Raw genomic sequence first — 13413 nt, forward strand, 5'->3', positions numbered from 1 at the left:
ATTATCCTAATATTCTACCACCTGTTAAAAATACACAAAGATACAAAAGAACCATCGGGGACACCCATTGTGGCAGGGATAGGATCACTCACAGCCAACTTGTCTGGCTATGTCGATAAATTCTTGCAACTGGTAGTAGTATGACAACCCGGAAATATTAGGGATACTACCCATGTTTTAACTATATTGAAAGATATCTCTTGGAAAGAGGATTACCTTTTGGCTACTTGTGACATCAAAGCCCTGTACACTTGTATAGAACATGACAAAGGTTGTACAAAAGTGAGGAAGAAGATGGAAAAGGACTCAGATTTAGAACAGTTACAAATAGACTTCATCATAGAGGCAATCAATTTTATTCTCAATCATACCATCTTTTGATATGGGTAAAATTTTTAAGTCCAACGCAAAGGGACAGCAATGGGAACCAAATTTGCGCCGTCATATGCAAATCTCTTTTTAACCCAATGGGAAGAGGAAAACATATGGAAGGATGAAAGTTATGGAATGAAACTGAGACTATGGGCAAGATACATCAATGATGTAATTATTATATGGAAGGGCCCATGGAAAAATTGGAACAATTTATACAGAAAATCAATACAAACACAGTTAACCTGGAGTTTACCAGTGTAATTAGTGAAGAAACTGTTAACTTCCTTGACTTGACAATCTTCGTAGATGATGGTACCCTACATACAAAAACGTTCATCAAGCCCACAGACTGCAATAGCTATTTAGAAGCTTCACGTAATCATCAAAAAACATGGCTGTCAAAGATTCAGGGGTGGACAGCTTAGGAGGATCTGGCGGAATTGTTCAAAGAAAAAGGACTCCGAAATACAGTCAAAAGAATTACTGGGCAATTTTACAAACAAAAAATACAAACCAGAATTCTTAGAACAGGGGAAATTGAAGGCAAATGCCAACCATAGAGAAGACCTCCTAGTATATAAAGAAAAACCAGAAAAGGATCCAGAAAATCTTTTGTTCATCTCAAATTATTCAGTCCAGAGTAAATTACTTGAAGATAATATAAAAATACATTGGCACATATTACAGGTGGACGAAGACCTAAGATAAAGCTTACCCAAGCACTTAAGAATAGTCTACAGACTAGCCCATACAATCAGATCCTCACTTGTCAAAAGCCATTTAAGAGAAGCAAGTACTAGAAAGGCATCAACCACAACAGGGTTCTCACGATGCGGAATCTGTACAGCATGTAAGAAAACCAAAAGGAATACGCAAATCACCAAACAAGTATGGTCCTGTAGTAACAACAGATAAATCAATATAAAGGACAGGATTAATTGTCAAATTACAGGGGCTATATAGTATATAGCCCCTGTAATTTGACAATTAATCCTGTCCTTTATATTGATTTATCTGTTGTTATACATGCTTACTTGTCCATGTGGTCTACAGTATGTGGGAAAAACCAAAAGAAAATTACACATAAGAATACAGGAACACTTCTGTAAACATTCAAAATAAGAGAGAGAACAATAGTGTCCCGTTACATTTTAAAGAAAAGCACAACAGCAACCAAAAAGATTTGCAGTTTATCGTGCTTAAGAAAATTTTACCCCCATGTAGAGGAGGAAATATGGATGACATTTTAAGCAAAGAAGAAACAAGAACCATATATGAGATGGGAACACTCACACCGAAAAGTCTGAACATCAATATGGAAATTGCACCCTTTTTAAAGTAATACGACATCCACATATCACCTTCTCTCATACACTCCCAACGGTCTGGACATTCCAGGATCCAAGCATTAATTGCATCATGAATATATATATTTTTTAGATATGGAAAGAGTACTATTTTAAAAGAACTAACCCATGATCAAGAGGTTCTCATCTTTTTATATGCCAAAACTTGCCAGTAGAGTTCCACTATTTTAAGTGATCATGTGCTGAACCAATAGCAAATTGCTCACAAGTCCTTTCATCATTTTAACCATTATTTTCTTCAATATTTTAACAAAATTTTTAATCAGAATCAAATATTGATCTGACACAGACTCCCAAATTTCCCTTCTCTTTATATATAAGTCGTTCTATCAATATATACATACCTATTAATTCAGATATATTTTTTAATTATTAATTTTAATTATGTATCTATAGATAGGCACATACAATGTACCTATTAATTCAGATATATTTTTTAATTATTAATTTTAATTATGTATCTATAGATAGGCACATACAATGTACCTATTAATTCAGATATATTTTTTAATTATTAATTTTTCATTATATATCTATAGATTGGCACATATAGGGTTATATTCTCTCATGTAAATTATACTGCCATTTTTATCTATTTCTGTACAACCTACTAGAGTTTTCCATAATTTAACTACTAATAGTTAAATTATGAAAGAAAGCTGCTAATATATTATTTGGTTATTACTCCCGTGAGTTTATTTGTATTGTCCACTGTCTGATGTAAGTACACATACATAAACACTGTTCTCAAGTATGGGCAGAAGCAGAGACACATTCCAGCTTCAAAAGGGTGGAAATAGCACCATAACCAGAACATAGATAAAGAGCCACAGCTGGGAGATCCTGTATCTGCAATCCTGAGGAAGCCTTACAGGCGAAATGCGTAGATCGCAGCTACATCGATCCCGAAACGAGCCGCATAGCGCTGGACGCGGCCATCATGGGCAGTCTGCCGGCAGACCCCCTGCACCTCTGTACTCTAGTGGAGAAGAACAATATTCCATGGAGGGATTACACCCAAGCAGAGAAGGTAACTTTTTGCATACCAGGACAGTGCTATTTACAGCATTAGGGCATAGACTTTATCTACAATACTTGAGTTACTTCCCTAAGTCCCTAGCGACACTGACCGTGAGCCCTATCTTGGGACACGGATCACCTCCATACTACTGGAGTGATTGCTAAAAGTCCTCAGCGGCTTTGACCACAAGCCTTAACCTTTCCGGATGACCTGAGGACATCTAATTATCATCTGTGACTTACACACTTTTTTATCAGAGTGAATAAAATGCATATTGAGTATCACTCTACAGCGATATATATAGTTAATATCTGCAATGCTAACAATCCAGATACCTCAAGTTAATTTTGCACACACAGTCTATGTCTCACGTTAAATGTTGTAATATGTGTATGTAATATTATATGTTGTATACCAGAATTAGATCTTTTAATTAGTGTAAACTATACACTTATTATTGTTACCCTTATGTATGTATGTATGTATGTCTTTTACAACCCAGTAAAATGTTAATGTTGATTCAAATTGTAAAGCGCAATGGAATTTGCTGCACTATATAAAAACCTGTTAATAAATAAATAATTACAACAAATTGAATCTTATATATAAATTTAATACATTCAATAAATATAATATATTTTATTCAGACTGATTTCATTAATTTATTATTGTTTAAAGGGCTATGGGATGCACTTAGCATCTCCCTTTTTCCTCTAGAACCATATATACAATTAGAGAGATAAAGTAGTGCAGCAACCGAATTAGCCCAATCCCAGAGTTCAGCGCAGTCCCTCTCTCTACAATCTACTATCCCGCTTCTATGGCAGTGTATAGGGCACCATGGTTCCACGCTACTCCTCTTGCCCCTGGATCCTAGTGGCCACCATTAAGGTCCGCTAACAGAAGAAATGCAGAGCACGCCTTTGCTAAGGGTCACTTCACAAAAAAAATTACCTGTCCACAGTAACTCAGACATGGGTGATAAACACACATATCCCCACACATGTACTGCATAGTCTGTGGTACAATGAATGACATTAAGACATTAAAACACATGCAGATGAGGGGCATGGCTTGACAGCCAGACTGGATGACTGTTGGTATATGTGGTTCCTGCTACCTACATGCTTTATTACCTGCCTAGCGGCACTTACCTGCCTTCCACACAGCAGCTTTTTTCGGCTGGGGACCTGTGAGTGTAACTGTCAGTTCCCTGGTCATCTGGACCCTGTCTGGACCCAAGACCTGCTGTGGCGGCTTCCCCAGGACCTTGTTGCTCTGACCCACTCCTTGCTATATACAGATCTGTGGCATCCAAGGCTACCTACACTGTCAGAGTTCCTGGACTCCCTCCTAATCAGGTGGGCATTCACCAGCTGTCCTCTTGTATTGAGCTGAACTAGCAGGGTTGACTGCTGTTGGACCTGTGGATGCACTGACTCTCTCCTTGTCATCCCGGCTGTTGTGGTGGTCTGCTGCACCATCAATGGACCTCCACTCTACTCTGTTGTATGGTCTGCAGCCCCCTGCTGATGCTGACCTTCATCCCCATCCCGACTGCTTTGTTGACTCTGGGCTTCAGCACCCTACGGAGGTGCAGTACACCCACTCCATGACAACCCCTTTTCACAGAGGACCTTTTCCATTTTGTCATTCCCTTCAGCCTGCTGGGTAGGAAAATCTGCTAATAAGAGAAAGAAACTTTCAGACCAAAATACACTTCATCTCAACCGGACAGGAGTTAATTTCTTCAAACAGCTAATTCCAGGTCAGTGTAACAAGGAAGAGTGATAGGTGGACAGGTGCACAGGCTAAGAAAAGCTGCAGATAGGAGGAGTCAAAAAGTATCCTCACACCTTCACCAATTTTAAGAGATATAAAAGTATTTGAGACCTCCTTTTCGGCGCTAATAATTCATTACAATCACAGACTTCCCTTAGTCCTTTTTCAGGCTTTCTTCCATAATATTTGCACAGTGCCCACGAATCCTCGGGTTATTACTCAAAAGTAAGGGGAAAAACCATATATAGTGAAGTACAGTTTAATATATTATGAAGCACATAAGACATAAAATCAACAATCATGGGATCTATGGAATCCACACATAATATCTAATAATAGTATCAATGAACAATCATCAAGATGTACGGTATCCCCAGATAGCTGGAAGGTAGCAATTACTGGATGGGAGTAAAGGAGCTGTCAACGAACAGTCCTTAAAAAGCCTGAGGTGTAATGATACCAGCGTCGTAGCTAGACGGCAGTGCGCCCTGTGCAGCACTGCCGTCCCTCTCCGCCCCCTCCTCCCCCCCCTGAGCTCTTACCCTAACTTCCGAGGGGAGGAGGGAGGGCGGGATCTTGCGCCGACTTTCAGTGACCCCTGTCCGGCGCGCACCACTGCCGGAGGTCTCTATCTGCAGACCTCCGGCACAAAGAAGTATGTGGCCGGTGCCGCTGGAGGATGGCGCCCGGTGCACATGACCCCTCAGCCCCCCCTTAGTTACGGCCCTGATGATACAGTAGTGGTCCCAGGAACTGTACTAGTCTATGATTTAGTCTCCACTGCTGGGTGCTGCACTTCCCGCTGTTCAGTGGTCCTTCTGTCTCGTCTGGCACCTTTTGTTTAGATACACTATCAAAATATACAGTGTTATATATGCGATTTTATAGTCTATTGTATAGACATATGTTAGTATATTCTAAAGTGGATTATTACCTATACATAGGCGCTACTCAGATACAACCAATAGTGGAATGAAACATAAGTATTGCGTGGTGATTGGACATAAAACATATGCATTTAATAAATAATGTTTTAAAATAACATGAAACGTTGATAAAATCTATCATTCACAAAAACGAGACGGTACATATATCGTACAATTAGTCAAAATTTTTTATTTTTTTCAAACACTTTGGTTTCCACTAGGGAAAACTTTTTCCGGCCTACTAACACTCAGGAGTGCCCAGTTTCACATATACACCACTTTTTTAGCTTATATGTTAGTATATATTCCAAACTAGATTTACTAGTGGAGTTATACATTTTATTGTAATAGATGCATCACTATTGTTTTTTTTAGTATAATTACAATTTTAATAAATATATTTTAGCTATTTTTAAAGCGCCCTGAACTAATTCCTTGTTCTTCTTTTTGCCATATTTTGGTGGGTAGATATATTTCCCACTTCTTTATTCTGGGCAGCAGTATATGTAGCTTATACAATTTTATTCAGGAGGTGCAGCACTAGATCTCTTTTTGGTGTTCATGCTTGTGTGTAAAACCTGTAAAAGAAGGGTTAAATCTTTTTAAAAAAAAGATGTAGGGTCCCCCCCCAAAAGGATAACTAGCCCCCGACTGGTCAGCCAGTCCTGGTTCCATAAATTATGGGGAACAAAATTAATATGGTTCCACCGTAATTTAGGAATCAGCACCAGGCTGCAGGGCCAGTGCTGGTTTTAAATATAGGGGGGGGAAATGTGTAGGAGTCCCCCTATATTTAAAACTAGCACCGGACCTAAACCGACCGTGGTGTAATGCCACAGCCAGGAGACCCTATTACCGCATCTCTAGGGCCAAAGCATTCTCACCTCAAGCCAGTCAGGCCGCCGGTGATAATACAGGAATATGTGGACTGTACAAGTTCCGTCAGCAATTCACGCATATATGCATGCTTGTGTATTTCACTATTTATTTTATTGCAATTAAGAGTATATAGAAGTAGTTGAGAATATATAAATTAGTTGTGTGAGTTGCAGAAGACCTTATTTGTCGAATGGCTTCAGCCTAGAGCGGATAGGGCCTACCCTATCCCCTTTAAAGTAAGCAAATCCTGTGTCTGATGCAGCAGCCATCTTTGTTAGTGGTTTAGCAATAAGAATTGTAGCTTTAAAATGTCAGTATTTAGCGTGTACAGACTAGGAGGCAGCAAGTCTCAGTTTTTATTAACAAAAAGAGTTAAAATCAAGATAGCCTTTGTCTGCCCTAAGCAGGAGCTGAAGGCTAAAAGGGCCTACATGGGAACAGACAGATAACACAGCATAAGTGTCAATATTATGATTAGGACATATAAACAATTAGGGTCTAGTATGTATGAATATTAAATAAATTAATATTTGCCATTTTGGATGTATTAGAGATATGGACGAGTTATAGTATAAAGTATTGAGAAGAGACAGGGAGAGGACAGTTGGGGAGCACTCGGAGGAAGGAGGAGAGAGCACATAACGAGGGGCTGGGGGTTGCCATACGTATGTATGAAAATTGGCTTACTGATGCTGCACTGGGTGTTACAAATTTATTTTACAAGTATTCCCTACTGCTGCTAAGATAACCTAAGTGTTTTTGTTGTAACTCTGCACTGGCAAAATACATGTATGATTAAGCTGTCTTGAAGTAAAAGCATTGTCATTTATTTTAGAATCTGTATTGGTGTGAATTATTTCATTTCTTCTTATAACAAGTAAGGTTTATAAATAAATCTAGAACACATCGCGTTATCACCGGGGATCTCAGGGGAGGTGGGGACCCCCCAAAAAAGGGGTCCACCCTCTCCCAATACTCCAGGCTTGGTCTGAAGCCTGGGGCTCTTCCCCGCACCCTGGGCTGTGGGCACATGGGTAATAAAGTGTAAAATAGAAGTAAACTATTGTATCTTACAGTGGAACTACAGGTGCCAGCATGTCTGCCCTTTGGCACTTGTGGAAGTACAAGTGCCAGCAAGCGGCTGGCACCTGTACCTCCACTGTAAAATAAATAGTTAAATAAATATATAACACACATACACCATAGATAGTATAAATTTATTACACACATGCTGCAATCACACGTACTTACCTGTACCAGCCGGTCGATCCATTTGTCGAATGTAGAAGTCAGTGTGCATGGCCCTGCAAAAAAGATCCTATACTCACCTACATCCTGGCGCTGCTCTCCATAGCATCCAGGGTCTTGTACATGAATGATGTAATTGTAAAGGTGTTATCCAATTGGGAGTAGATACAGTAATTGATTGTCCCGTATATGGAAAGATACAATCAGCTTGCAAAGATACTAAGTGTCTGAAAAAGAAATACAATGTTCACCATATGTTTGTATCTCACCCTTGTTGGAATCAGCTGGGAAAAATCAACAGAGTGTGTCAAGGTGGAATCAGCGTGATGCAAATGCCTCAATCTCCATGGGTAGCCCCCTCTGGGGAGAGCATGCTACAGGTAGGCACCAAGCACAGCTATGCAACAACGGCACCGGAATGAAATTCAAACTCCAGTTTCTTGAGGGGAGAAAGTATGGAGCAGCTGTTGGCGGAGAATCAATAGTAGCGCCGGCAGCTGTAAGACAATGCTGAGCCGGGTCCGTCTATGTAGGGGACATGCCGCATGGAGCAGCTCCCGGCAAAGAAACAATTGTAGCGCCGGCAGCTGTAAGTCAATGGTGGGCTGTGTCTGTCTGTACGGGGGACAGGATGCACTCAGTGTCTGCCCCCAGACCACACGTGGTTGTTAGGCTCAGTCCAGCTTCCTCTCTCTGTGAGACAAGAGGATAAATTGTAGCAGCTGAATAATTGGCAGCTTTGCATCCGGAGAAGGTGCACTGACAGCAAGTACAAAGGTGTCACAATTCGATTCTCTAAAAGCTCTCTCCACAGATATTGTTGTACACAGGCTGGACATGGGTGGGGCTCTCTTACTAAAATGCACCATTTTAATCAATGCTACATATTTCTTAAAGTTTACACCCCTAACAAGGGTCAGCCGGCATTCTTTAGTGGCATCCTCCACAGAGCGGAATTGATGTTTGAGGGAATCGCTTTATTTGGTGGTGACCTCAACTGGACTATAGACCATTCTATTGACACCTCCAATGGTACCTCTCGCTATGGTGATAACCTCTATTGCAAGGTAATATAGGAGAACCACACACTTTTTTTCCCCTGTTTCTCCAGTACCAGAATGGGCTCAAAGGTCCGGGGCTGGTTATGCTTTTGGGGGGGGAGCAATAATTTCATGTGAATCCCAGCATTGTCCACTGCAGACATGATTCTTAGCAAAATTTACCCCTAAACTTCCATCAAGATAAACATAATGATTATTTCAGAAGTTGATTAGTGTATCATAGGTTTAAGTAAGAATGGGTTTGAAGTCCCATATCCCAACGCCAGCAGCCCAAAGGGAGAAGATCCCGACAGGGCAGGTAAGTACCCTATCCGAACCCCTCTCCCCCTCAATCCCTCCCTTTGTGGTGCCTAACCTCCTCCCCAGTGTCTAACCCTAACCTGCCCCTGAGGGTACCTAATCCTAACCCCCCCTTACTGCACCCTAAACCTAACCCTCCCAGGGGGGTGCCTACCCTAACCTCCCCCTGGGGGTGCCTTACCTTCCCCTCTAGGGGTGCCTAATCCTAACTCCACCCCAAAAAATGTAACCCTTACCCCGCTATGCTCCTTAAAACTAACCTTCCCCCCCACGGCTAATGCTAAGGGCGCCCCGGGCTTGCCTCATTCGGTCTGGCATCCTTCAGTGTTCCAGCATCAGGATTTAGATAAGCATCAGTATTTCTACACGTATCTTAAGTCCCTTGTCAGATTTACAGATACATACAGTATAAGAACCTGAGGGCTCATGTGTGCATTATGCAAGGGTGCAGCAGTATATAGCACTGGGAATTTGGAGAGTTTTGATCAGGGATGTGCAGAAAAGATAGACAGGTGCTGTAACGGGATAGCAGGCATTGTGATGACCCCCAGCCCTGACACCTTTTTCTGTGTATGTCTCCTATCTTAGGGTCAGCCATGCGAATATATATATATATATATATATATATACACAAAATTAGAATTAACCCTCAAGCGACAGGTATGCTCATAAAAAATAGATATTTTCTTATGGACAATACGTGGAGCAGCAAACAAATATAACTATAAAGTGTCTTGTACAATCACTGTAACTTCATAACGTGCAATAAATAATTGATCTAGTGGACCACACAATAAATATACATTGATAAGAAGAATAAAAGTGCCAGTGCGGTATCAATAAATATAAATAAATTATGTAAACAATTGATGTTTTATGAATAATATAATCCTATAAACTGAAGTCACTTGGAAACAAAAGTGCAAATGCAATGAATTAAAACAAAGAATATTTATTTACTAAAATAAAAAATGCCCATAGTTAGACAAAGTATATAAACCATCATAGAAGTAAAAAAGTGCAATAAAGATAATTAAAAAGAGAATTGAGTTGTGGATAATAGCAGCTTATCTGAATATGTAGAAAAGTTTCTACAAAGTTCATGAGGCAATAACAGACACTACCAACGCGTTTCGTCCTATGACTTCATCAAGGGGATATATATATTTATATATATACTGTATATATTTGTAAAAAGATGGTGAACAGCGCTAGAATAAATAACAATTCCAAAAATAGTCTTTTCTTTAAATGGTAAAAAAGATTTGTGTACAGATAATGCCAAGAGAAAAAGTAAGAGCAATCTGAGTAATTTTGAAAAACACTCACTAAAAATATTAAGATCCAATGAAAATCGTGTTTTTAAAAAGGCCGATAAAGGGGGTGGGTTAGTTATAATGAACCGTATTGATTATGAAAAAGAGGCTTTGAGATTGTTAGGCGACACTGTTTTTTATAAACTATTATCTAAAGACCCCACTAAAGATTTTTTGGATAAATTTCAATCCCTTTTAATTTATGGTTTTAAAGAGAAGATTATAATTAAGGATGGATTTGACTTTTTAAATATTAATAACCCTGTTATACCAATATTTTATTTTTTACCTAAGATCCACCAGGGAGGCCGATAATATCAGGTATAGATTCCCTCACAGCTAACACCTCAGAGTATGTGGATTGTTTTTTGAAAAAATATGTAAAGGAACTTGGGTCATATATAAAAGATATGACTTCAGTATTACAGATATTGAAAGGACTAAACTGGAAAGAATACTATTACTGGGCTACGATTGATGTCCAATCATTGTATACCTCTATTATGCATGAAAAAGGTATTCAATCCTGTAAGGAGTTTCTGGATGCTGACCCTGAATTAAGTGAAAAACAGGGATTTTATATGTGTTTTAATTGAATTCATTCTTAAACATAATTATTTAAAATTTTTGGAGAACTTCTACTTGCAGATCTGTGGCACGGCCATGGGCACTGTTTTCGCTCCCAGCTTTGCCAACCTCCTTATGGGGAGCTGGGAGCGGAAATATGTCTATGGGGATCATCCATTCAAGGAAAATATTGTCTTATATAAACGTTACATAGACGATATATTGATTGTGTGGGAAGGCTCAGAGGACCTTTTAATGAACTTTATGTCTTATATTGGTCGTAATGATTATAATTTGTATTTTACCTATAATATAAAGAAAGACACTATTGAGTTTTTAGATTTAACATTATCTACAATAATGATATTCATACTTCAAATTTCATCAAAACGGTAGATTCTAATAGCTACGTTCATTATAAAAGTGGCCATGCCCAACAATGGAAAAATAATATACCATTCTCACTATTCTGCAGATTAAAATGTAATTGTGACACGGAAGAGGTTTTTGAGGAACAACTGGGAGTTTACTGAGAGATTCACAGACAGAGGTTATCCAGAGAAATTAATTGAAGGAGCTGCTGTAAAAACTAAGGGAATTAAAAGAAATAACCTTCTAGATTATAAAGTTAGAAATAAACAAAATAATGATAAAGTTGTGTTCATCACCATTTTAATAATCAAGATAAAAAAATTAAGAGGGTTTTAGAAAAACACTGGGGTCTTTTAAAGAATGATCCAATACTCAGAGATAACATACCAGACAAACCCAGAGTTGTATTTAGAAGGGTACATAGTGTTAAAGATATTTTGGCACCAAGCATGCTTCATCCTAGGACAAATAAGAAAAGTGAAGAAGTGTGGGACCACAAAATAAAAGGTTTTTTTAAATGTGGGCATTACAATATCTGCAAATTTGCACGTCCTGCACCTTTAACCTTTTCTAATATAGATAACTCTAAATCTTTTATAATGAAAGAATTTAGTAATTGTAATACAATTAATGTAATATATCTCCTGGAATGTGGATGCGAAAAAAAATATGTGGGGAAGACAAAACGCCCTTTAAAGATCCGCATCCAAGAACATGTTAGAAGTATAAAAAACAGACAAGATTTTTATGCAGTGCCAAAGCATTTTTTGTTATATCATAAATGGTCTTAATGAAAAATTATGAGATTGCCCCCTTTTTATAATCATTTCTATAATATTTATGGAAACGTTTTTTAACATTTTGTAAATAACACATGTTCAATGCATTTTTCTTATTTTATGTGACTTTAGATGATTTTTCTTTCTCTGATTAGTTTATATTGTTCTATGCCATATTCTGTTCTGATTTGTTTACTATATATATATATGATGTATTATTGTGAATAGATGCCATCCTAGTCCATTATATACCTGTCATAGATGCAGCCTTCTACAAAATGTCCACCTCTATTATTTTATTTATTTAAATATCTTTATGATAAATGGTGGAGATATAAAGCTAAGCTGGCTTCATCTTAGAGACCTCTGATGAGAGCTGAAGTGATTTAACACGAATCCCTATAATATATGTTGGATTTTAGAGTAATACACATGAACGATTAGTTCCTATGTTTATAATACACGATTCTATGCTAAAGGAAATTACTACATTTCCCAAGATCCAATGCGATCCATGTGATCACATAACACGGACACGATATGGAGACACGTCATACACAATGGACGGAGCTCACGAAGGGTGAGCCATGCATCACATTCAGGTGATGTGCGCCAGCACTATTCGTGGAGATAGTGTACAGCATGTGTTCCACACATAGTGGATGCTTGTTGTCATATGGTCATTTATTGTGACGGGCGCATAGTGATGCGCATCATAGCACTAGTTTTTACGATTGTTATGTATATATATTTGGAATACATAGGTCCCTATGACCCAAAATAGATATAAAGTTTATATTGACCTTCTTCCCATGATGCATAGCTCTTTGCACATGCGCAATTGCACAAGATCCACCATCTTGATTGATTTAGGGCAGTGGGTCTCAAACTCGGTCCTCAGGACCCCACGCAGGTCACGTTTTGCAGGTCACCCAGCAGGTGCACAGGTGTACTCATTACTCACTGACACGTTTTAAAAAACCCACAGGTGGAGCTAATTATATCACTTGTGATTCTGTGAGGAGACCTGGAAAACATGCACTGTTTGGGATCCTAAGGACCGAGTTTGAGAACCTGTGATTTAGGGTGATTAACTCCCATTAGTCCAGGTATATAAGGGGACTCTGGGTGAGATGTAAGTATCCTCCTGAAGAAGTCCTGCTACAGAGATAGCTGACGAAACGCGTTGAGGCATTCCTGGTGTTTATGGTCCAGATTCTATACCTAGATGACCCCAAGCCAGATAAGCTGATCCTTCTGATTTTAGATATATGTTTTAGATGCTTGTTTTTTCTATTAAATGTAATTTTTTATTACTCATTGGTATCAATGCTCTTTTTATGCTTTACCATGAAATCCTTTGAGTGACACAGTGGACATCAAGGACAAAAAGTTAAAGTCCGTTGGTACGAGCACTTGC

This window comes from Taudactylus pleione, unplaced genomic scaffold, assembly GCF_031769625.1.
Source record: "Taudactylus pleione unplaced genomic scaffold, aTauple2 ptg000212l, whole genome shotgun sequence".
Taxonomy (NCBI): domain Eukaryota; kingdom Metazoa; phylum Chordata; class Amphibia; order Anura; family Myobatrachidae; genus Taudactylus; species Taudactylus pleione.